Raw genomic sequence first — 22,508 nt, forward strand, 5'->3', positions numbered from 1 at the left:
GTTCCCAGGAGGTTCCAGGTGCCGAGCGCCCAGCAATGCAGTGTTCTCCCCGGCGGGCTGACTTGAGGGGCCTTGGGAGGGTGCTGGTCAGGCTTAGTCTTTGGCTTCCAGGGCCTGCCACCTCTGTGGGTCAGGCCTTGGTTGGGCCTCAAGATACCCACTGTCCAGCTCTATCCGGATTTGTAAATGGCATGGTTTATGTTCCATGCTGATTAAGCCTGCACCACTTCTGCACCCCATGTCCGTGGTGTCCTCAGCCTAGGAATTGGGGCACCATGGGAAGAGAGCCCATTATGTTTTTTGTGGTCATTATGTTACTTGCCTCTGAATGTAATGGCTTTATGAATAAGAGGTCATAGAGTGTCCAGGCCTGGCACTTTAGAGGGTGACTTTGGAGTGTGTTCGGTGCACTGTTTTGTGTTCTGGCTGCACCATCCTTCAGGCCAGTTGTCTGCAGAGGCTGTCCTTGCTTGATATGTGCAATGTAGGGTCCTTGGCCAGAATGTGGTGAGTTTTAACTAGGTGTGCTCTGATTTGATTCAAGTCTCTCTGATAAGTGAGACTTGAAACAACTGCTACTAGAATTGAATCCCTGCAGAACTGTCTGGTCAAGAGAGGTGGTGTGGTCAGGGGCTTCTGCTGGTCTTTTGGGGGAAGGGGCCAGCTCCATTGGGACTGAGGCAAACTTGGCCTAGAGGAGCAGTCTCCTCAGAGCACAGAGGGGTGGGGGCTTGGTATAAGCAGATTAGGCAGCCAATGTGGGTATTGCATTGTTTCTAGGAGGTGGCTCTGTGTTTATGTTGGGGGGCAGAGGAGGGAAAAGTCACCACCCAGCTACTTCGTTCCTAGAGAGGCATCTTTGTGAACCTGTCTCTGAGGGATGCTTTCCAACAGGTGCACAATCTCCCCACTGTGTGCACCAGGTGTTGTACAGACCACTGTTTCCATGTCATCTCTCCCCATGTTGTTTGCCTGCCTTCTCTCCAGGAGTAGGGCAGTGCCCTCAGGGCTGTATCCCAGCCGAGCCTGTTTACCTTTAAAACTCCACATTCTTGGGGAGTCTAGGTGGCTTGATTAAGTGTCTGACTCTTGATCCTGGCTCAGATCATGATATCATGATTATGGGATTTTCTGTCTCCCTCTTTCCCTTCCCCTCCCATGCATGTGCTCTCTTTCTCTGTGTCTCTCTCAAAATAAATAAACGTTAAAAAATTGAAAAACTAAAAAAAATTGTAATTTATTGGCAAGGAGTACATCATTTAGGCAAATTTGCCTCCCTAAGGGGAAAAGAAGGGCACTTACTAGGAAATTCTATGTTATCTGGTTTAAGGCTACATTCCTGCAGGAAAGAAACTAGGTTTGGTGACGTGGTGTCTTAATGTTAAGTATCCATCAGGATTTTCCTTAACATTCAAACCCAAATTTTTATACATCCATTTTTTTAATTAAAAATATATCCCTAAATAGCATTCTAGCCATCTACTGCCGGCCTGATTTTCCGATTCTGTGAAACTACGACCATCTGCTAATCATAGATGAAGATCAGCTCTATGGCTTTAAGATCTTTGTGGGTCTAAGTTACTTTGATCTAAGTTACTAAGATTTTTATGAGCCACAGTTACTGCTGGCCTTTTGAAGTCTTTGGCCCAGAGCCCCCCCCCCCTCCCCCCCCGCCCCAGCCAGGCTGCTGAGCCATCACTTAGGCACAGAAGCACCCTTTCCAAGTCTCCTCTTACTAAAGCGTTGCCTCTCCCTCTTGTACTTCGGGTCTTAGCCTTTGGCAGGTCACATGCTGTGATGAACATCCCCTCATGCATACCTGTCAAAGTGGCCCAAATAAAGCTGGTTGCCTGTGACTGACACTTCACGGTCACATCATTTTCCTTCTGAACTCACTATCATTCTTCAGGTCTTTGAATATCTCTTTGATTTGGAAATATTTGATTCTATTGTATTCCTGCTAAAAATATGCATGAAAATATTAAAGCAAGGATTCTTTAGAATAAGGGAGCCAGTCATAATGATTCATCTGGCCATTTGTACATTTTTCAGAAAATATTCAGGCATGATGTGAAGTATATCCTATAAACTCTGAGTGCGGTTTATTATCTAGGATAACCACCTTTATAGAAAGCCATTTGATGACATGCTCATTCAAGATCAGAAAAACGATTTACATACCACATATTACAGTGTTATATACATATGTTATTATCTTGAAGTAGGTAAAATGTTTCTATGAATTGTATGTCATGTGCATTCAGTTTTCCATAACATGAATGCTATTATTTCAATTAAGCGATAGGAAGAACAATAAGAATAGGTAAATGTCAATCAGTAGTAACTAATACTAGGACTTATTATATAATATTATGTGTTGAAGAAATAAACTATGATTACTAATAATCTTTTCATTCATAATGGGTTTCTAGTTACCAAGAAAATTGGGAAGATAGTACCGAGTCTCCACATACATCAGACTTTTTTCTGACTATTGCAGTCATATCAGTTGGTACATTATCACAATCCATATCCAGAAGAGACATAGTATTATTAACTAAAGTTTATATTTTTGCTCAGATTTCTTAGGTTTCAACCTCTTCTGTTCCAGACTCATCCCAGCTGGCACATTACATTCAGTCTTCCTGTCTCCTTAGGCTCCACTTGGCCATGACGATTTTTAGATTTTCTGTATTTTTCATGATCTGAAAGTTTTGAGGGTACTTTTGTAGAATGTATTTTGTAGAATGATCTTTGGGTGGGATATGTCTAATGTTTGTTTCAAATGATTAGGCCATCATTAATTACTGTGTTTTGGAGAGAAGATCTAGAGGCATAATGCCATCCATACTTATCACTTCACATGAAGGATGTTTAGTCTGAAGATTGGGGTCTTTTGTGGTTCCATACAAATTTTAAGATTGTTCTAGTTCTGTGAAAAATGCTGTTGGTATTTTGATGGGGATTGCATTAATTGTGTCAACTGCTTTGGGAAGTATAGACATTATCACAATATTTGTACTTCCAAGCCATGAGCATGGATTGTCCTTCCATTTCTTTGTGTCCTCTTGAATTTCTTTCACCAGTGGTTAATAGTTTTCAGAGTATAGGTCGCTCACCACTTTGGTTAGATTTATTCACAGGTACCTTCTTATTTGGTGTGCCATTGTAAATGTGACTGTTTTCTTAATTTTTCTTTCTACTGCTTCATTACTGTTGTCTAGAAATGCAACAGATTTCTGTACAATGATTTTGTATCCTGTGACGTTGCTGAATTCATTTATCAGTTCTAGAAGTTATTGGGTGGACTCTTTAGGATTTTCTATATACAGTGTCATGTAATCTGCAAAGTGTGAAAGTTTTACTTTTTCCTGATTTGGATTCCTTTTATTTATTTATTTATTTTTGTTGGATTGCTGTGGCTTGGACATCCAGCACTATGTTTAATAAAAGGGGTGAGAGAAAACATCTTTGTCTTCTTCCTGACTTTAGAGGAAAGCTCTCAGAGTTTCCCCATTAAGAATGATGTTAACTGTGTTGTTTTCATAGATAACCTTTATTATGTTGATGTATGTGCACTCTAAACCTACTTTATTGGGAGTTTTAATCATGAATGGATGTTGTACTTTGTCAAATGCTTTTACCTGCATGTAGTGAAATGATTGTATGGTTCTTTTTTTTTTTTTTCAGGTTTATTCATTCTTGAGAGACAGAGACAGAACATGACAGGGGTAGGGGCAGAGAGAGAGGGAGACACAGAATTTGAAGCAAGCTCCAGGCTCTGAGCTGTAAGCAGATAGCCCAACAGAGGGCTTGAACTCATGAACTATATGGTCATGACTTGAACCAATGTCAGATGCTTCAAGGAATGAGCCACCCAGGAGCCCTGATCATATGGTTCTTATCCTTTCTCCCAGGGATGTAATGTTTCACATTGATTGATTTGCGAATATTGAACTACCCTTGTAGCTTGGGAATAAATCCCACGTGATTGTGGTGAATGATTTCTTAAGTAATTTTTTAATTTGGTTGGTAGTATTGTATTGAAAATTTTTGCATCCATGTTCATCAGGGATATTGGCCTGGAGTTCTCTCTTTTAGTGGACCCTATCTGGTTCTGGTATCAGAGCAATGCTAGCCTCATAGAATCAATTTGGATGTTTTCCATCCTTTTTTATATTTTTAAATAGCTTAAGAAGATTAGGTATTAACTCTTTCTTAACTGTTTGGCAGAATTTACCTGTGAAGCCATTTGGTCCTAGAATTTTGATTGTTGGGAGTTTTTTGATTACTGACTCAATTTCTTTGGTGGCTATTTTCTGTTCATGTTTTCTATTTCTGTTTCAGTTTATGTACTTTGTATGTTTCTAGGAATTTATCCTTTTCTTCTAAATTGTCCAAATGGTTGACTTACAAGTTTTCATAATATTATCTTATGATTGTTTGTATTTCTGTGGTGTTTGTTGTGATTTCTCCTCCTTCATTTGTGATTTTATTTCAGTCCTTTTCTTTCCTTCTGGAGAAGTCTAGCTAGAGGTCTATCAATGTTACTTACTTCTTTTCACAATGAACCAGCTACTTGGTCTAACTGATCTTTTCTATTGTTTGTTTAGTTTCTCTGTCATTTATTTTGGCCCTATACTTTATTTAATTTCCTTCCTTCTGCAGCTTTAGGTTTTGTTTGTTGATCTTTTCCTACCTCCTTTAGGTGTAAGGTTCAGTTCTTTTTTTTTTTTTATATATAGTTTATTGTCAAGTTGTTTTACATATAACACCCAGTGCCCATCCCCACAAGTGCCCTCCTCCATGCTCATCTCCCCCCTTCCCCTCTCCCCCACCTCCCTCAGCCCTCGGTTTGTTCTCAGCATTCCCGAGTCTCCCATGGTTTGCCTCCCTCCCTCTCCCCAACTACTTTTCCCCTTCTTATCCCACTTCGTCCTCTGTTAACTTCCTCCAAATCCACCTATATGTGCAAACATATGGTATTTGTCCCTCTCTGCCTGACTTATTTTGCTCAGCATAACACCCTCAAGGTCCATCCATGTTNAGAAGTTTTTCCCTTCTTGGTGTAGGCCTGTATTGCTCTGACTTTTCCTCTTAGAACCACTTTCCTACATTCCAAATGTTTTTGGACCATTGCTTTTTCATTTTCATTGGTTTCCATGTATTTTTAAAATTTCCTCTTTGATTTCCTCGTTGACCCATTCATTGTTTCGTAGTGTGTTATTTAACCTCCCAGTGGTCTTTCCAGATTTTTTCTTGTGGTTGACTTCTAGTTTCATAGAAGTGGTCTGGAAATATTCATGGTGTGATTTCAGTCTACTTGAATTTGTTATGGTTTGTTCTGGCTAATACGTGATCTATTTTGGACAACTTTCCTCGTGCACTGGAAAGAATGTATATTCTCCTGTGTTACACTGGAATGTCCTGAACATATCTATCAAATCTATCTGTTCCAACTCTGTCATTCAAAGACATAATTTCCTTGTTGATATTCTGTTTAGATGATGTGTCCATTGATGTAAATGGGGTGTGAAAGTCTTATTACCCATTAGTTCCTTTATGTTGTTAACTTTTATGTATTAACTTTTTGGTATATGGGGTTCATTTCTATTTACAGTTGTTATATCTTCTTTTTAGATTGTACCCTTTAGTGTTATATAGTGTCGTCCTTTGTCTCTTGTTACATTCTTTGTTTTAAAGTCTATTTTCTCTGATACAGGCATTGCTACCCCAGCTTTCTTTTGACATTCATTTGTGTGATGCTTCTCCATCCCCTCACTTTCATTCTGTAGGTGTCTTAAGATCTAAAATGGGTCACTTGTAGGCAGCATGTCAGTCTGTTTTGTTTTTTCATCCATGTTTACAACCTATATCTTTTAATCAGAGCATTCATTCCATTTACCTTCAAAGTAATTACTGATGTGTATGTATGTATTGTCATTTTATTACCTGTTTTGTTGTGGCATGTTTTGCTGATTTTCTTTAGTGATATATTTTTATTTCTGTCTCCTTATTCTTTGCATATTTGTGAGTGATTCTTGATATATGGTTGCCATTAGGTTTTTATATGATTTCTTTGCATTTAGAAGTTTGTATTAAGTTGATGGCCATTTACTTTTAAGCCCATTATTTTCTCCTTCCTATGTTTTGGTACATGTTATTATATTTTATATCCATTTTTGTGAGTTCCTTGGCTGATTTTTTATAGAAATATTCATTTTCACTGGATGTGTGTTTTCTACCTCTCTATTGGCACTTTTGGTCTCTCTTTTCCACTCAAAGAGTCCCTCTTAATATTTCTTGCTGGACTGATTCAGTGGTACAAACTCCTTTAGATTTTGTTTGGGAAACTCTATGTCTCCTTCTATTCTGAATGTAGCTTTGCTGGATAGAGTATTCTTGGCTGCTGATTTTTCTATTCAGCACTTTGCCTTGCCAAGATTCTTTTGACAAATCTGTAGTTGTCCTTTGATGGCTGGTGGCTCTGCACCAGGGCATCCAGGGGCTCGAGGCTATGCACAGAGTGCATGAGTGGCTGGGGGCATGTGGCTGGGTGAGACATAGGAGGGTGGCAAGGCGTGCACAGCTAGGTGTGGTGCAGATGAGCACAACGTGCTATGGAGGCTTTGCATGCAGCAGGCTGGACAGGGTGCCCATGTGGTTATAACAAAGTTTGCCCTGAGCCCAGTGCTGAGGCCAGCAGGCTTGGAGTGGGTGAGCCCCCCAGAGAACTCTTGGAACTGGCACACTGCTAGTGGATTAGGTAGCAAGGGTCGGTGCAGCTCAACCCCCTAATACGTGCTCCTGTGCTTATTCTGGGGGTGGTGGGGGAGAAGAATGGTGACTGTGAGCTCCCTCGTTGTTGGAGAAGTCACCCAACCACTCAGAAATCAGCATGAACGTATCTGTCTCCTGTTGCCTCCAGCATTGTGTAAACTGCCATTGTTTACATTGCCTCTCCACACTGGCAGGGACCTGGCTATATCACTCACCCTCCTGGATCACCCAGTGCGGAGTTAGCTGACCTCCAAACTCAAGGAATTCAACCCCTTTGGTTTTTAAAGTCAGATGTTATGGGGATTAGTCTTCCCTGTGTGAGCTCCATGGGGCCAGGGCTCACTTTCTCTGCCCTCTATGTAGCAGCCACCCTCCGCCTTTCTGACTTTCTTAACTTTTCAGGTGCAGCTTCTCTCTGTTGAGTTGTGATGTGTTCTGCCAGTCTTTGGATCGCTCTCTGGTTTATGGACTTAGATGTGGATGTTATGGAGTTGAGAACATGGGACAGAGTGAGCTCAGGGTCCTCCTACTCTGCTATTATTACTTTTTTAAATGTCTTAATTTTTTGGATTTTTGAGACCTGTTCAGACAGACTCCTATCACCCATGTTCTTCAAGATTAGAAAGGAATTTTCCCACATTTTCTTCTAGTATTTCATGTTTTGAAACTGTCTTTAATGAGGTATAATTTACATATAACAAATAGCCTCAAATTAAAGGGTATAATTTGATGATATTTGGTCTCATGGGTGTAGTGCCATGAAGTCATACAGTTTCTCTCTAAACCTTAAATCATGATCCCTTTTGTCTAACATTAATGTTTCTTTTGAGGTAAGGACTTTTTTTTTTTTTTTTTTTTAACATTTTCAGATATTGCCCAGGTGTCTGAATGCCTGCATTGGGGCACCTCATTTTCTGATAGTCTATATTCCTGTGAGTATTGCATTTGGTCTACCTTTGGACTTTATCCTCTATTGTATCACTGTTCACATAATTTTGTTGCACTACTTTAACGATGAGGGCTTCGTAACTGGATTGATTATCATTAAATGGCATGGGCTGCAGTTCCTATTATGACAGAAAGCACAGGCTTCCTGTGTTAGGTATTCAAGAGCAAGGCAGATACCCTGGGCACCTGAGCTGAGAATGTCACTCTGTCTTTATTGCCAGCCCTCTCCCCACCCTTGGAGACAAGAATCCCCTTTTGTTCACACAGAAATGTAGGTGAAGTCAGTAGAGAAAGGTCCCTTCTCTTCTCTTCCCTTTGTCTCTCAAACTCCCTGTCGCTACCTTCTGCCTGTCCCTTTCTGTGACTCAATCCCCCAGGCCCACTACTCCACTCCAACCTTGATCAGGTTGTCCTCCAGCTGCTGGCCTGTGCCCTGGCCATCCCTCAGTGAGGAATCTGGAGGGGGATTATGGAGTTCACAAGACTGATCAAGAAATCTCAGAGCCCTCAGAGCTCTCCTGCACATGGTACTGTGTGGGGAGAGCTGGCATCCTGGGTGAGGGTCTGACTCCATGTGTGGCCTCCTCACTCATCTCCCTGTCACTGCTGGTCCCTCATCCTTACCCACCATTAGAAGTCAGCCATATGCTAGGGACAGACACTTGTCTATCTGACCACAAGGTACCAGGGGGTCAGTGAATATGTTTACAAGAAATGAGTACAAACACCCCATAAATCTAGATATAGGAAATTCCCACCACCTTGTAAAACTCCCTCAGACTCCCCTGCACAAAGGGTGATCTTGCTACTATCCTCCATCACCACCCTTTCTGCTTGTTTGTTCCCTGTGTGTACAGGAACCACACTGTGTGCAGTGATGGGGAGTGAGGAGACTAGGTCCTCCTAGAAACAGATGCTGACACAGAGACAGAGCAGTGAAGGGTGTATTAGGGGACATAGGAAGGACAAAGTGGAGGGGACAGGATGGGCAGGGAAAGCATTCAGGCAGATCTGACACCTTTTTTAAATATATAATCACCATAGTCTGTCACCTTGCACAGTCCTCTTCAAATTTCAAAATCAGTGAGATTTACGTTTATTGAGATATTGGTTTATTTCCCTGTGATCTTATGTTTTCCTACATGCACTCTGTCTTCTGTACTTTGTCTGTGGCCCAGATGAACACTTTTGTGTGTGGCTACATGTAATGAGGAAAATAATCGTCTTCAGCTCTCAGATGTAGATCTCTGAATATACACATTCTCATAATTATCTTTTCTTTCTTTGTCTGGTAGGGCTAGAATTTTAATGAGGGTCTTTGTCTTATCGTTTAAAACAGCAATTCCCAATCCCTGGGCTGAGGTGTTAACAGTCTTCATTTAATGAATTTCCATGAACATCTTTTTTTGATGATCACTATGTGAAGACATCTTAATTGAAACAGTGAGAAGGGTGAGTGGACACTTCCCGGACATTTTGCAGATGCTTTATGTATTTAATGTCTTCTTTTCATATAATGTTTTTAGAAACAAATATTACCCCTATTTCACAGAAGACACCGCTGAGGCTCTGAGTAGGTCCCATTGAGAAGTGGTGTTAGGACTGAGACAGCAGGAACACAAGCAAAGCCTCGGGATATTGTGAGAGAAGTTTGAGGAGATGGAAAGCTGTAGTCAGGGTGATGACAGGGGTCCAGCAGGGGTGGCTCCTGGCCAACCCTGAATTATAGGTTGACCTAGGCTAAAGGCCAATGCAGGCACTCAGCTGATCTAGATCCTGTCTCACTGAGGGATATGAACTTGGGCAGACAGGCATTTCCCGTATCTCGAGGGCATTTTTTCCCCACAAATATCCAGAACCTTCAGAAAACCCAGGGAGACAACAATCTTTTTAGATGATTACTTAGGTACACTTTAGCAACACTGACATTTCAGAGGTGAACACTGCATTGTGCACTGAGAGTGATCCCACATAGCAGCTCTATGTGGACCTCATACTCCCTGCTCAGGCTGTGCCCACAAATGACCTCCAACTGCATTTCACTGACCCCAACCCCCTTCCCTCTGCACCTCCTCAAACTCTGCTTACTGTCCACAACGTCCCTTCTATTCCTGAGTGATTCAAGTTTCCCCAATTCCTTCACTGGTGCTTCCATTATGGTGATCACAAGGTCTGTGTCATTTAATGCATGTATCCTTCATGTCACACAGGACACCTGAGGCACCAAAAGTTAGGGGTGCACCACATCCTTTATAGAACCCAAAATACTGTGTCTCCAAAATACCCACCAGTACTGCTGATACGTCTGCTTTTGTGTAAAATTTCCTCTTTAATTTTGAGCAGAGAAACCTATAGCTCACCTTAATACAGGGAAATGACACCGCCCCTTGTATGTACGTCCTGAGAAACTTAAGGTATGTTCAGTGTCCTCAGGCAGGTTGTCACTTGAAGTGCCAAGACTCACAACCGTCTCTACATCATTCCCACCCAGTCTTTCACAAAGAAGGCGAATATGCTTTACCACTCATCCAGTTCAGGTCATCTTAACAAATAGAGTAGATGGAGGAGGAGGAAGAGGGGCCCATAGCACATGATTGGCAATGAAGACTGATCCACAGGGGTAGGGCCTGCAAGGACAGGACCAGGACCTCTTGCATACTTAGTGGCCTGCGGAACAGAAATGAATGCTGTGGTCAGAGGACAGAACAAAGGACTGACACCTGCAAAAAGGCAGAAACCCAAAGAAGCAGTGCCCATCTCCTGCCAGCTTCCCCACCACCAGGTTCCAAGAGGACAGCATCAGCACCAAAATCTCTACCCATACTTTGGGCTCCACTTACAGCTTTGGGGTGGCAAATGGATATTATTGGGATAAACTAGTGTCCCCACATATCTGGAAATGTAGAACAGCAAGGGTTCTTTTCCTAGAAGATTTATGGACTTAATACCAAATTAACAAAGGAGCATATTCCTGATAGGAAGGCATCTAAGTCCAGGATCACCCTCCTCCTCTCCTCCCCCTTCCCCACAGAGGCTGCTTACTTGTATATGAAGAAGTACAGAATGAGAAGCAATGGAAATCCCAGTCTCCACACATGGAATCATAGCCCTCGTGGCTCAAAGCTCTGCCTCTAAGACCCCACCTCTGCCTGATGTGCTTCTTTCCCAACAATGGGGTCTTCTCCTCTCTGGAAGTGCTATCAATGGGCACAGAGACATATGGGGCAATGGGGATCCTTAGGTCCAGCAGAGGACCAGTTAAAGCGTGCTCTTAGAGAAACAGGTAACCTATACATGTTAGTTGGATTCAGTTAATTGATTTTAATGCAGAGGTACTTCTCGGCTTAAGTACAGTACAATTGACAGGGTAATTGTGTCCTCTGGAAAAAAGAGCTAACATTCTAAATAACAAAATTAACACAAATGCACTTCGATTTCTGGTGTAAATTTCTGAGTTTTAGTTGTACCCAGGACAAAGGACACAACAGAACCTGATCAAGTGAACACAAGAAAAGGACACAGTGGAGACTTGCCACACAGGTAATTTTGGATTTTTTTTTTCTCTTCACAACTTAAGTTTCGGTGCATGTTTTCTACAACAAATATGTCACCTCTTGGAGTTCAGGTATTTATACCCAGGGCACACCTGAAGGGACTCTAGACAGCACGTTTACCAAAAAAAGATTGAATGTTGATGGGTATGAAATTTACTTTGTCTAAGACCACTCTAAATGACACATACAAAAATATAAGTTGGAGTGAAGGCAGTTCGCATTTTCAAGTTGTAAGGAGATCCACAGATTTTTCTGAACACATTAAAACTTTTGACAGAAACAGGAAAGGAAGAAACAGCAAGAGCAATGATTCGACATGAAGGAGGTCCAGAAAGAATAAGGCAAGCCAGGAGACTTCCAAGTGGAGTGTGGTATCATCCTCCTTGATTCATTCTAGGAACACAGTGGGAAGACCCTCTGTGGTCTCACCCCTAAGCACAGTTAGTTTCTAAACTTACTACAAAGAGATGCCAGGTAGAAAACAAGGAAGCCTGTAGACTCGGGGGTAAAGGTTGTGTGCATTTGGAAAACAAAAACAAAAACCCAGCAGATATATCATATGACACACAAACCAGAGACAATGGCAGGAGAGTGTGCTGTACAGAAACATGTGGGTGTCCAGAAAGACTTACAACTGAAAATGGCTGCAGCATTTACCTTGTGCTTCTCAGCAGTTTCGGTAGTCAGTATTTGTGGCACTCTCAGGAGTGACACCTGCTTCTGGATCTGCTAAAGGTCCTAGAAGGGATGGAGATTTATTCTAATTTGAGTAGACTGTTTGGAGATTAAAAAACCCTCCCCTCATTCCTCAGACAACTTAACCTCTTTGCCCTAGTCAGATATCAAGTCACATGCAGAGGGTATCCCACATGCCTTGGTGGTCCCTAGGCAGAGCTTGAAGAACCATTCCTTATAATGATGAAGACTCCTAAAAGCCCTGATTCACATGCATTAACACATCTCATCAAACAACTATGGATGGCTGGGGGCATGACTAGATGGATATACATTAGGCTGTGCCTCATGCCTCACAGGGCTCAGCACGTGGACGATGTACAGGACATTTCCGCTGAACCACTATGTCTGCTTTCCTGCACACAGCCCTATTTCTTCTCCACAAGAGACACCTGTACAAACACATGACAGAAATGATATGTCAATCATGAAAAACCTGAGGAATGTGGAAATGGCAGCAGACACATTTCCTTTGCATAGCAATGGTCTGTGGTACCACCACTACACTCTGGCCAACCCAAACCCAACACCAACAAAAATAAGATGAGGATGCTTTGGAAATCAATTCCTACTGCTCTTACCAACATCTTACCAAGTGTTGCAGGTGGGGCATGCATGGAACATGGAAGACAAATCTTCCAGTTAGTGGAGGAGGTCCCCATAGATCCACACTGCCCTGCAGAAGTGACAACTATGTGCATCTGCCAGATAATACCAACACCAAAAGCAGCTGAAACCAAGAGAAAAATGTGTCAGCACCTGCCACCTTCCCTGCCACCAGGATCCAAGAGAGTAGCACCAGTACCTGAAAACTCGGTCCTTGCCACTGGGTACCACCTACAGCTTGGGGTAGTAGATCAAAGAGGTGAAACTACTGTCACCACACATCACTGCCCACGTCTGCGAAAGTCAAATGGCAAGGGTCCTGACCTAGAGGTAATCACAGACTAATGAAGTAGCATTCTCCAGACAGGTAGACATCCATGTCCAGGTTCACCCTGCATCCCTCCTTGACGGTGACTCCAGATGCTCTGTGTTTGGTATATTAAAAACACGCAAAAAGATGAGTGCGACTGCTAGGAATTTACCCAAGGGATACAGAAATGCTGATGCATAGGAGCACATGTACCCCAATGTTCATAGCAGCACTCTCCACAATAGCTAAAACATGGAAAGAGCCTAAGTGTCCATCAACAGATGAATGGATCAAGAAGATGTGGTTTATCTATACCATGGAATACTACATGGCAATGAGAAACAATGAAATCTGGCCATGTGTAGCAACATGGATGGACCTTGAGGGTGTTATGCTGAGCGAAATAAGTCAGGCAGAGAAGGACAAATATCATATGTTTGCATGTATAGGAGGATTAGGAGGAACTTGACGGAGGAACAAGGGGGAGAAGAAGGGGGGAAATGGTGGGGGAAAGGGAGAGAGGCAAACCATGAGAGACTCTTGAATGCTGACAAAAACTGAGGACTGATGGATGTGGGGGGGAGGGGGGGATGGGCATGGAGGAGGACACTTGTGGGGATGAGCACTGAGTGTTATGTGGAAACTAATTTGACAATAAACTATTTGTAAAAAAAAAAAAAAAAAGATGAGTGCGAACAAATGACTCCTATTCTGCTCCTGGAATCACAGCCACTCCTGGGGAAAAGGTTTGCAATCAGCCCCTCACTTTGACTCCTCTGCTCCTCTCCCTGAGAAAGGAGTCTTCCCTCTTGAGGTGCTGCCAAAGGCCTTGGAGACCTCTGGGGAGTGGAGGATGCCTGGAATCTTCTTGCAGGAGAAAGCTGTGAGGAATAAGTTACTTGTGAATGTCTACAAAGCTCAGGTGTGTTCATCTTAATTCATGGGGAATTCTGATTTTAAGCATACTACAGGACAAATTATGTCCAACAGAAAAAAGAGGTAGAAATTCACATAATAGGTTTAATGCAAATGTTTTGCTTTCTGGTATAAAACTCCTGGGATGTGTCATGGGACTGTATCAGCTCTAACAGTGACTGGGGACACAACCAGAAACAGCTCCTATAAACACAATGGAAGGACACAGTGTCCAAACTATTTTTACCTAAGGTATAGCTAGAAGGATTCCAGACAACTCAGTTACCAACCAAGACAGGAAGGTGAGGAGTGATGACATTGACTTTATCTGACTACTCTAAATTGCACAGGGCACAAAATATAAAGTTGGAATAATGATGTCATTCTGCATTTTTGAATTTTAACCAATATGGCAGACTGTCTAACGGTAATCTCCTAGCCAGAATCAAGAAAGGAAGACACAGCAGCTACACTGTTCCCACAGAGTTGAGGTCTGGAAGGGGTCACCCATCCCAGGAGAATTGTTTGGAATGTGGGGTCATCCTCTTCTCGTTATTTCTAGAAACACATGGAAAAGCCTTAAGGTACTCAGCCTCTAAGCACTTTGGGCTTCTAAACTTACCACAAAAAGATGACAGGCTGAAAACAGAGAAGTCTGTGGCCTCCTAGGGTAAGCGTGTACACTTGGAAAACAAATAACAGGCAGACATATCACACAACACACAACAGGAGACAAGGCCAGGAGAGCGTGCTGTACAGAAAGATGAGTGTTTCCCAAAAGAGTTACAACTGAGCATGGCCACAGCATTCACCTTGTCCTTGTCTGCATTCTTCGTACAATCAGAGCTGCTGTACTCACAGAGGTCGCACCAGTTTCTGGATCTGCTAAAGGCCCTAGAAGGAATAGAGGTTTATTCTGATTTTAGTGGACTGTGCAAAATTAAAACAAACCCTCATCTCATTCTTCACAGACCTTCAACTTTTCCCTATACTCAGGTCCCTGACCAGAGGCAGAGGGTATCCCACATGCCTCAGGTGACCCCCACGGATAAGGGGGAGAATCATCCCCTCACCTTAATGCGGACCCCATGGTGCCCTGGTTCATGTTTTTCATAATGAATCAAATAAATGTGGACAGTTGGGCTCAACTAGCAATTTAGAATTCATCAGTAAAACAGAGGTTTTTTAGTTTACATCATGGGAAATCACCATTTCATTACATATTAAGAATAAACAGGGGCGCTTGGGTGGCTCAGTCAGTTGAGTGTCCGACTTCAGCTTGGGTCATGATCTCGCGGTTGGTGGGTTCGAGCCCCGCGTCGGGCTCTGTGCTGACAGCTAGCTCAGAGCCTGGAGACTGCTTCTGATTCTGTGTCTCCCTCTCTCTCTGACCCTCCCCTGCTCACGCTGTCTCTCTCAAAAATAAATAAATAAATACATAAATAAAGCATTAAAAAAAAAGAATAAATATGAGGACACTTGTGTGGCTCAGTCGGTTAAGCATCCAACTCTTGATTTTGGCTCAGGTCATGATCTGATGGCTTGTGAGTTCGAGCCCAGCATTGGGCTCCTCACTGACAGTGTGGAGCCTAGTTGGGATTCTCTCTCCCCACCTCTCTCTCCATTCTCTCTCAAAATAAATAAACTTAAAAAAAAAAAGAATAAAACAGAATACTGACTTGGTGTATATCAATGAATCCTGAAGATGGGTATGTTTCCTCAGGCTCCAGGTAGAGTGTTCAGCTCTTCTGCTTATCTGTACACTCACTGCCTTCCACATATGAACAGTTATTGTACAACTATTTCTGAATAGAAATGTATTTAGACTAATATTACAGTAATTAGAAAAGGAAAACTATGGGGATTTAGCAGTGAAGCTGCAGAGTTGCACTGATAATATCAGAGGACTAAGCTATATGGAACTTGAATTTATGAAGGGAGGGTTTCGGTTCACAAGAAAATAAAACAAAAATAAAGAATGTTAAAAATAGTAAATGACCTCCTCAAATAAACTAAAATAAAGTCTTCACATTGAGTCAAGGTGGGAAGGAAGATGAGGCCCATGTCCTGTCATCCCCTCCAGGCGCATCTCTTCAGGCAGGGGGAGGCTGGAGGAGGTGGGAGGGTCTGCAGTCAGTGGAGGGGCATGAGCTCCACCAGTCACAGGGACAGGTGCTCCGCTGCCTGGAGCAGCAGAGGAGCACACCCTCCTGTCACCCCTTCAGATCACCTGCTGTCCCTAGTGCTTGTGGTTCTTTCCAGGCCACACGATTATCACCCACAGGAACAGGGTGTGCAGCAGAAATGAGGCTGCTGCTTGTCACCAGGTGCTCCTTACTTCTCCATGGAGGTTCTGCATCTCTGGTCTTCCAGGCACTGGTTTCTGCCTCGTGTGTCTATATTTTGGATACAGAAAAAGAATGGACTTCTATAATAGTTGCAACACCACGTACAACAGCACAGGCGTCATCCCTCAAAACATCCATAAAAACGCAAGTCAGACTACCACACCTGTATTTCAAGTAGGCTACCTCCCTTCTCAAGATCCAAGTCTTGATCTGGGGGAGAAAAACACATCCACCTTCAGTCATGCCACACTGTGCACCAAAGAAAGAGAAGGAAACAGGAAAACACCCAGTTGTCCTGAGCATTCTTCTCACAAACTGCGATCTGAGAAAGCCAACAATGAAAAGTCCATGTTCAGGGATTCTAAGGGTCATTACTCTCACCCGCATGAGGTGCTAAGGGTTAAGTATGTCAGGCAGAACTAAGGTTACCTGGTGTCTGAAGGGGAGCTCTGCCTGCTGCAGCTGTTCTCATGTTTGTTCAATTTGTTGCCTGTGAGTTACAACTGCTCTCATCAGATAAGGCTCAATATAGGGTATGACTTTATATAATCTGCCCATGTTCCCATCAACCTCATATCTGTCCCCTGATACAATTTTTTTTTTTTTTTTTTTGGAAAGCAAANAGTTTCATTCTTCTGCATGTTGCTGTCCAGTTCTCCCAACACCATCTGTTAAAAAGGCTGTCTTTTTTCCATTATTCTTACACATGAAACGCTTTTCACATGATTATAAAGGTACAGTAGGATCAAAGCTACTATTCTATCCTTTCCTAAATACTCATTATTCCATGCCCACAGGGTTCAGAGTTCATAGAACTCCTCCCCCTTTTCAATCCTTGAGATTGTGAGAAGTGTCTTTGAACATAAAACTCTATTCTCCTTTAACTTATATCCTCACCATGTTTCCCAGGGTTGCAAAGACCAGGACCACTAAATGTCACTATCATGTTGATGGGTATCATTCATCCTATTACACACTGCTTTCCTATAAATTATGACAGTTGACACCACCCCCTAGGAACGTTGGCATAGACGAAGTTTCCACACAGTCTGCCCATTGCTTGAATTCTGCAAATGTTTAGAAACTTAATCGTTTTGTTCTTTCTAAAACTTACCTTTTTTATCTGCTAATACTCTATGCATATGTCCTCTGAATTTTTGTGTATATTACTATGTTGAGTCTAAACATTGTAAAAAGATTAAAAGCAAAAAATGAACAGAGGTTTCATGAGCTGCTGGTAATTAGTAGCTAAACTCACTTATACTTGTTTATTTCTTCCATAGTAGCTATGTTCAAATTTTACCTGCAGGTGCCAGCTGATTCTTCTTTGCCATTAGTTCACAGTGTGTTATTTTCAGCTTCCTAAGACGGGAAAGATGTATACATAGTCAGGAGCAAGGTCCAGAAATTCTGCCTTTTTACATCCCAGCACACTCAAAGACCTATGCAAATATGCCTTCCCCCACCTCTCCCATAAATGCACAGACTAACAGCACAATCAGGGAAATGAAGTGAACACCCCATTTAAGTTAAAGAAAATTCAGCCTCTGTCTTCTGCCATGTCTCCACTGTCAGAGCTGTCTTTCTAGTTATCTGCTTCCACTCCATCATAAAGTCATCAAATAACACTGCACTTTGTGCCTTCCCAGAGTTGGTCGTTTGTTTCAGATGGTGAAGGCTCATTTCAGCAATGTGACAAACCATGTCTGACCAACTGTACCCATTAGGGTGAAGCAGGGGATCATCACTAGTCTTACATCTCCATGGGGAGCCCTGATATTCAGTTCAAAAGTTGTACCCTGACACAATCACCCTGAAAGACGACCTTCCAAGATACGGTTTCACCCACATTGCAGCTCACACCCAGACGTCATTAGGGGTCAGGAGTGCAACCCTGCCTCCACCTTCACATATCCTGGTGGAGGGAAAGGCCTTAGAGCAGCAACATCTCCTGAAGTATAACCTGATATAAACTGTCACACAGTATGGGTGTATCTCCAGGAAACATTTCAGATAGAAAAATCTCAACGTCATGGAGCCAATCTACTTTAACAAGACTGAGTTCATTGAAAGTAAAGAGCAAAGGGAAATGCTTAGAAAGGCTGGTTTGCTGTATTGCCCTCAGACTATTTTGTTCATGGTGTTGATTTAAAGAGTTTCAACTTGACACTTGATGTACTCAAGAATCACATGCAAAATTGAAAATCTCTTAGAAACTGAGACAAAACCACTAGAGGAGAAAAGCACATGCATTTCTTCCGGGCCTCTCAGGCAGTCCTTCAGCAAATGCTTTCTGGAGTAGTTGTAATATAGTGGCTCTGCTGTAAGGGTCTGAAGAAAGATGGTCAGGATGCTGTACCCACTCCCAGAAAGAACTTACAAATTAACAAAACAAGATGCCAGTGAAACAGAGCAGGCTCTAACCCTAGGTGTGGGAAGGCCTAACATAAAGCTGAGTCTCCAGGGAAGGGAAGGAAGAGTTTATTTCCCATCATGAATGAGGGACTCTAAAGTCCCCTATCTCCTCCTGAGAACAAAAGGAAATGCTGCACAAAGGAGGAAACGTATAAGGGAATGCACAAATTTCTAATGACCCCATGAAGACACATGAGACCAAGAAGGAGAAGAAGAAATCCCAGGACAAAACCAGCATGGCAGTTGGACCCAATCTCCCTAGGACTCATCAATGATTTTGGGGGCATACACTGGAACTGCAAAGAAGATGAACAACTTTATGGGCACAGACTTAGAAGGAAACACATGTACTTCAGGGACAGTCAGCAAAGATGAGCCCTAGTGAAGCTGCAGGCTTTGATCAAGACCCAGAGGAGTTACACTTAAATATCAAGGGACTGGAAACAACTCAGCTTTCTTAAGGATTGGGCCTGCGTGAACAATCTCACTGGCAGAATGGATGCAGAGATCCAGTGCTGCTGGTGCCCATACCCACTTTCCAGAAAGAAATTTCTATTGTTTCCGCAGGAAGATAATTCAGTTTTTTCCCCACACATATTTGACCCATGTCTGGTCCTGAACAAGAATGACCTCATTGCTAGATGACAAAACAATGTGATGGGATTGAAACCTATAGGATAATGTAGATGGATCCAGAGTGGATCCAGGTATCAATATTATTAATGCTGGTATCTTCCCTCTTCCACCCCAAACACATGACACGATGTGTGACAAGCACTTAGGACAGAAAGGAAAATGCAGGTTTTACAGAAAGCAAGGTAGGAAGGGCAGGCACAATTCTACTGAATGTATTTGGCAAAAATACTCTGGACCCAATTGCTAAAGAAATATAATTATCTCTACCAGCTGCCACATCCATTCATACAACAGTACTTGTGACAATTATCACATGGATATCTTACTCTTCTGCAGCCACTTTTCTTTGTTCATAGGATTCTTCCAGGTTATATGCTTTCTCCTTCAGCTGTTTGACTTTTGCTTCCGTTGTTGCTTTCACAGATCTTAATGCATTACACTTGTCTTCCAGGTCCTTTTTATTTTCTGTATAAAATAAAAAAATAGGTGGCGGGGGGAGGTTTCTTTATAAGCACACACGACCTGAGTCTTGATTTTGATGAGACAGAAAAAGGGCAAGAACCATGAAGGCATGAAGGTATTCTTTCCCTTTCTAATGCAAAGTCATTGTCATCATATGGGGATTTCTCCCCAACATACAATATACCTTCCAGCTGACAGTTATTGGAACTCAAAGCTTTTAGCTCTACACCCTCAAATTCACCATCTGCATCTTGTGGTTAAGAAGAATAGGAGAAAAACCTTTCAAGGAAAAATGATCACACAACTTGAGTGTACCTAACACAACAGGATCATGCGTTGCAATAAACAAAGACCCTGAGGCATAAATATAACCAAAAGACAAAGGTGGTGGAAAGTAGTTCATGTCTAACAGCTCATAAATGCCTTTCTTAGTGCCATACGTATGTTTATATATGTATATGTGTGTATACACATGTATAAACATATCTACATATATGTACACACATATATCCGCCCCNATTAAGGGAGAAAGAGACTATGGGGCACCAGGGTGGCTCAGTGAGTTGAGCATCAGACTCTCAATTTTGAGTCAGGTCATGATTCCAGGATCATGGGATCCAGACCTGTGTTGGGCTGCCCACTGAGCATAGATCCTGCTTAAGATTTTCTCTCTTTTCCTCTGCCCCTAACCCCGACTCACATGCCCTCTTTCACTAAAATAAAATAAAAAAAAAATTAATAAAGAATAATTTTTAAAAAATTTAAAAAGGAAAAAATTATACATTTTGGCTATCACCCTGTCTCTCTCAACTATATTTGGGGATATTCTACATATCTTGGAGAGTAGAGCTGAATGATGTGATAATTACCTAGTTGTGAAAATAAAAGCTAACTCCTAGTCCTTGAAATAGCAAAAATCATCATGGTGGTCCTAGTGAAATTCCAGGTCCCTGTGCAGATGGAGGTTTGGTTCCCAGAGGCCCAGTCTCTACTGTGGTAAACAGCAAGCAAATATGTTGTGCTCACCTCACCCAATGAAGAAAAAGCCTCCAAAGCCAAACTATAGTAAAAGTCATCAGCCAACTTCTTGACATCTCTCTCTCTCATTCTCTCTCTCATTCTGAGATTCCAAGGTAGCACGTGCATTTTGAAGGGTGTCATTTAAAATTTCATTAAATTGTGCACCTGGGTACTTCATTCAGTTAAGCATCTGACTTCAGCTCAGGTTGTCATCTCGTGGTTTGGAGTTCAAGCCCCGTGTCAGGCTCTGTGCTGACAGTTCAGAGCCTGGAGCCTGTTTTGGATTCTGTGTCTTCCTCTCTCTCTGCCCCCTCCCCTGCTTGTGCACTGTCTCTGTCTCTCAATAAATAAACACTAAAAAAACTTAATTTCATTAAAGTGCTCAACTATTTTGATGTTCTTCTTACTCAAAACATGTTGAATGAGTAATAATAATTCATTACATTTACTTGTGTCTTTAGAACGCAATCCCAAAGAAGGGATTCTTACCTTTAATTTAAGAGCTTAATCAGAGAAAAATTTACTTTCTCTCTTAGTTTCCTGAAGATGTTTCTTTAATTCATTGTTCTATAAGACATAAAAATGGAATCAGAATTAAAAATTTAATAGTGCTAGACAAATCTATCTTCTAATGTGTGACTCCTTTCACAAATAAAGAGGTAGCTCTTTATATTTGTGAAGTGTGCCTTGAATTGGTGCTGTTTATAGAACACATGAAATAGGTCAGTAGGATGATCTATCAGAGTGGTAATAACCAAAATGAAATCACAAAAAATATTTGAAAGGGCAATGGTACCTTCCGTTCCCAAATGGATATTTCTTCAGCAAGTTCAGTTCTCTGTTTTCTTTCTTAAAAGTATAAGGATGCCTGAGTAGCTCAGTTGGTTAAGCGTCTGACTTCAGCTCAGGTCATGATCTCGCAGTTTGTGAATTCAAGCCCCATGTTGGGCTATGTGCTGACAGCTCAGAGCCTGGAGCCGGATTCAGATTTTGTGTCTCCCTCTCTCTCTCTGCTCCTCCGCTGTTCACTCTCTGTCTCTTTCTCTCTCAAAAATAAATTAACATTTAAAAAAGTGTTTTAAAGCATTGATCGTCTCAGTTATTCGCTGTAAACTAACCAAAAGGACATAAAACATTTTCTAAGCTTGTTACCAAACAAGTGACATCAAATAATCCCAGTGTATCAGCAGCACAGACCCATGATCTGACAAGTGGGTGTAACTAACATTTTAGCTTTCCCATTGTGCCTGAGGAAATCAAGTTTTAGCACGACTAAGAAAACCTTATTTCAATGAGATTCCTATTTAAAATATTGTCCAAAATGGATAAATGCAATAAAATATCTTCAAATTTCTCTCCCACCTGGAAGCATACTTCTTGGAAAATTCAGTCACTTCAAATATTTACGTCACCACCAGAGATGGAACAGAAAAATCAAATCCTATTAATTTACATTTCTCTCCTCCAGTTATTAAGGTACATAAGTAGGTCCCTGCAAATAAACAAACAAAACAAACAAAACCATCATTTAGTCTTGGTTTGAGCCACTTACATCCCCAGGTGCTTGCTATTTGGAATTCCACATAAGGAAAGCTCAAACTGCTGACTGACTACCCAAAGGCCTTGGTTGACTTCCTGCTGCTCACAGATTGCCTTGCATGAACCCTAGCCTGGGGGCCCTGGAGGACAAGGTCTTTGGACTCAAACACACTTGGGTACAATCTCAGCTTTACATGTAACTGCTGAAGGATCTGGATTAATGGCAATCCCTAGAAGACA

The 22,508-nt window shown here is 42.0% G+C and overlaps 1 long non-coding RNA gene across 1 annotated transcript; it reads right to left on the bottom strand.

Annotated features, from left to right (window-relative positions):
- Positions 1-9,118: 9,118 nt before the first annotated feature.
- On the bottom strand, positions 9,119-21,754 carry LOC144219414 (uncharacterized). Its single transcript, XR_013331402.1, has 9 exons — positions 21,526-21,754; positions 21,219-21,296; positions 19,574-19,712; positions 17,500-17,558; positions 16,079-16,244; positions 14,661-14,742; positions 12,610-12,747; positions 11,940-12,020; positions 9,119-10,395 (listed from the first exon to the last, which is right to left on the bottom strand). It is a non-coding gene; the product is annotated as an uncharacterized LOC144219414 (long non-coding RNA).
- Positions 21,755-22,508: the final 754 nt, after the last annotated feature.

Source organism: Crocuta crocuta, unplaced genomic scaffold (assembly GCF_008692635.1).
Source record: "Crocuta crocuta isolate KB4526 unplaced genomic scaffold, BGI_CrCroc_1.0 scaffold89, whole genome shotgun sequence".
Classification (NCBI taxonomy): Eukaryota; Metazoa; Chordata; class Mammalia; order Carnivora; family Hyaenidae; genus Crocuta; species Crocuta crocuta.